Consider the following 4,435-nt stretch of genomic DNA (forward strand, 5'->3'; position numbering starts at 1 on the left):
TTTTTTCTTCTTCTTTGAATTACTTGGGTTTGTTAGTTTCTGTTATTTTCTGTACTTTTTTTATATATTCAACTTGTTATTAATATTTATAATGAATCCAAAATTAGCTATTATTTTTTATCTGTCAACCAACTAACTTGTTCGACTGTTCAAATAACATCTATTTCTCTGGCATAACATTAGATGATGCTTCTCCATTACGCAACAACATACTGTGATTCCAAAGTTATTGCAAAAAATTTGGATATGAGATTGGCCTATGTTAATCTAAAGAATGATAGAGGCTATACTCCTCTTCATATTTCTGCTATGCATTAAGAACCAGCGGTCATTGTGTCCCTTCTAACCAAGGGAGCTTCTGCTTCTGAAACAACTGGAGATGGCCAGTGTGTTGTTAGTATATGTAGAAGATTGATACAGACAAAAGATTATCATGCTAAAATAGAACAGGGTCAGGAGTCAAATAAAGACAGGTTTTGCATTAACATTTTAGAGAGGGAGATTAGAAGGAATCCCTTGGCTTGGTATTAGGCTGTGGCATCACCATTACTGGCTAGTGACCTGCACATGAAGCTATTGTATCTAGAAAATAGATGTCTGTTTTGGTTCATCTAATTCTATTAGCTTTCCTTATATAACATTAGCCTCTATGTTTCTTCTTGAGTAGGAGAATCTGATGTTCTTATATACGAATGATAAAATAATTTAATTAACTTTCTAACTTATTTTGTTCATGTTTTAATATTTGGGTCTGCAAAACCAGTGTTTTGTCATTTTGATTCCTTTAGAAACAATAGCAAGAATAATAACAGACATTTCTCTTGGACAACATTATTAGTCTAACGACTTAGACATAATGCATTCCAGATAGAGTATGCTATCTATTTAGATATCACGTGATGGCATCCGACTTACCAACTACAATAAATATATGAATATGGCAAGTTTATGAAAGATTTGGGTGAGCTTCTTCTTATATAAAGAACTTTTGCAATGAAGAGTTTCATGTTGTGTTTTTTAATTATTTATGAAATTTTCTTTATATTTTAATAGTTTTAAAAAAATACAGTTTTAATGTCCTTATTTTGAAGAAATAATATCCTAATTCCATTTTATTTTTTAGTAGCTGTAATGCCTTCATGAACAGCTTGCCAACATATCCAAGGGTATTTTCCCCTCCTTTCTTGTTTTATTTTTCTGTGTGAGTCATTTTTTCTTTCTATATGTGCAGTTGCTTTTGCAAGGTTTTTCTTCCCTTATGAATGGAAATTTCAGAAGCTGAAGCAACCTCAGAATTTATACTGGGCTTTCTTCATCAAGGAGTGATAGCAACTTGAGGGAGGTTGATCTTAATGAAAATCGTAGAACTAAAAATAAAAGGCTTTACTGTAAGGTAGAAGCCCTCATGGAGACAGGTATAGTATTTTTTCTTGAAATGACCCACTGTTTTATTTCTTTTTTTTTTTCTTCTTTATTAATTTCTATCATTTCTTTAGCTATCATGCCAAACTTTCTGTCTATCACCACTTACTTTCGGTTAATAATTAGCTTATTGGTATGGTGCTTAACTAAGAGCACAAAAAAATCATTAATGTAATACCATGTACCACCATAGACATGCCATTTCACATCCATCTAACGAGACTTATTTTGTGTGCTGAGAGGAATACCATTCACCAAATTGTTTCCCTAACCGTTATCTTCACAATGATGGACCACTATGATGCCATACGTAGAATTTTCTTGCACAAATTATTAAATATTTTATTTACTGAATATCATTTTCATATGATGTTTATTCCACATCTATTCCTGATAAGATGACTATAAATGAATCTTTTCCATTCGTCAGCTACTGCAGCATCCTTTTTTAATGCTATTAATGAGTAGCTTTTAAAATTCTTTCTTACAGTTCATGTGACACTTTGAGGAAATCTTCTCCACTTACTGTCCACCTCATGTCATAAGTTAATACATGTAAATTAATTTGGATGATGACAACAGCTGAAACTGGAACTTTTGAGTGTTTTTATGCTTTCTATTGAATTCAAAGCATCAACAAAATATTTAAGTGCGAATTTATGTGGTTGTATTTTTTTTCTTATTTTATTTTTAGTGTAATATAATTGAGTTGTTGTATTTTTCTTTTTCTCTCATATACAACTCAAGTAGCATTATGTTTCATGTCTTAAATTAATATTTGCAGTAGAGGTGTAAGAAAATTGACCAGGTCCGTCAATCTAATATGAAAAATTTGAATTCAAGTTGATGGTTGTGTTGCAGGCTCCCAAGGTTTGCATATTCATCATAATTGTCTTGCGCTTTGTTGGTTCACATCAACTTAAATGCAATTCATCACTTCAATAAATGTGCTCTTCTTCTCTATAGTTGAAGATTGAAAATGGTGAATATTTTCTCCCCAAAAATGGTCGATGGAATTTAAATAATAAGGTTTTCTTAGGTGCATATTTTATACTGTAATTCACTATCTTATAACCCAATTTGTTTCTTTCTCAAGTATTTATTTATTTCTCTAGAAATTGATGGCATGTGCCAAAGTAGAGTGATTGGCTATTGTCAACTTTTTTCCTCAGTGTTATATTAACAATCTCATAAGGGGCCTTATCAAATGTGGAAATATGAAAGGAGTTGTATGTTTTCTAATTGTTATTTTCATGTATCTATTCATATTGTTGATTTGCTTGATATGTATCATTTCTTGCATTTATCATTTTACAAATTACCTTATTTTCCTACTGCTTTGGCAGCTTGTTGAGCAACCCTTTGGTTATTTTGAAGAGAATCTTTCCATCTGGAGGTCCCCTCTTCCTATAAGAGTAGAAGAGATGTTGTAGCAAATTCGAACTAAACTTCCTGCCTGCTGATAATCTTATTTTTGCTCTAGAAAATTCTTGATAAAGTTTAAAGTTAGAACAATGTTATCTTAAATAATGTTTTATAAATTTTAGCTCTACTTAACATGTTTGTGATCTTAGCTGTCCCACACTGATGTTCAAGTTCTACTTTTTTCTATGTTTTGTAATTGTCATTTTCACATATCTATTCATATTGTTGATTTGCTTGATATGTATCATTTCTTGCATTTATCATTTTGCAAATTACCTTATTTGATAAATAGTAGCTCTGTGGTTGTGTGTCTGTTGAGTTGAGTAATTGGAAGATTCAGTTCAGGAACCAATTCCAAAGCCAGATCCTGGATAAAAAGGCTTTGTCGCGGTCCGGCTCGGGCGGGATCCGTCTCCGTCGGGTCGGGTCGTGACACCTCTTCCTATAAGAGTAGAAGAGATGTTGTAGCAAATTAGAACTAAACTTCCTGCTGATAATCTTATTTTTGCTCTAAAAAATTCTTGATAGAGTTTAAAGTTAGAACAATGTTATCTTAAATAATGTTTTATAAATTTTAGCTCTACTTAACATGTTTGTGATCTTAGCTGTCACACATTAATGTTCAAGTTCTACTTTTTTCTTTCCACTCATCATGATAGTTTGTTAGTTCGAGGCGGTGACCAATTATTTTGAAGAATATGTCATCGGTAAGGACGCAAACATCCAAAGTTGAAATGATTGATTCTTTATTTAAGTCAACAATAGAAATTGACGATAATAACATAATTAGGCAAGTATCTTTGCTCATTGTTTGCTCACTGTGGTACATTTTATCTTCTTTTCATAATAAATTTAAAAGATATGTTTTGTTAACATTCTTTTGTCCTGATCTTGATTTAGGTTGTATGCCTTTCCTTGTGGTTAAAGGTCTGCCTATACTTTTATTCTCTCCTAAAGCCTGTAAATTTATGTATTCTATAATCTATGCAGCTCTGCGATCAAGCGTGCTGTAATTTCTTCTTTTTCTTCCTCTATGATGTTCTAATATGTGTTTGTCTAAAAAGTTAAGTTTGAGTAGGGTCAAATGGTATTATTAAGCTCTATTATAACTTTTGGTAAGGGAATGTTGCTTGCTAGATTACTTTGATTGATTTCATTATTCTAGCCTTCATGTCATTTGAACTGGTGAATAACCTCCATTTTCATCTTGGCATAATTTATACATCTTTGGACGACTGTTTCTTGCATTTATGCTTCAATTTAAATTTTGTGGTAATTTTTTTTTCTTTCTGCAGTTTGATCTTCGAGATAGAGAAGCATTGGAAACTGTTTTGGCTTCTACAAAGTAAGTTCTTATTCACTTATTCTATATTTTCTATATTTTTATATCTCCCTCCGTGTGCGTGCATTTTAAATAATTGATGTTGTACTTTTTAGAAGTTTTGAAATGGTTTATTTAAAATGGTTGTTGCGTGTCTTAAAAATTTTGAAATACTCCAGCTCCTTGTACAACTTTTTTATGTTGTTGTTGTGAAGCTAAGCCTTTTTAATTGCTTTTATCATAAACATTTCTTTGCTAATTTTGTGG

General features: G+C 31.6%; 1 pseudogene; it reads left to right on the forward strand.

Annotated features, from left to right (window-relative positions):
• Positions 1 to 183: 183 nt before the first annotated feature.
• LOC110113662 lies at positions 184 to 4,196 on the forward strand (annotated as a pseudogene).
• Positions 4,197 to 4,435: the final 239 nt, after the last annotated feature.

Source organism: Dendrobium catenatum, unplaced genomic scaffold, assembly GCF_001605985.2.
Source record: "Dendrobium catenatum unplaced genomic scaffold, ASM160598v2 original_scaffold_6507, whole genome shotgun sequence".
Lineage (NCBI taxonomy): Eukaryota > Viridiplantae > Streptophyta > Magnoliopsida > Asparagales > Orchidaceae > Dendrobium > Dendrobium catenatum.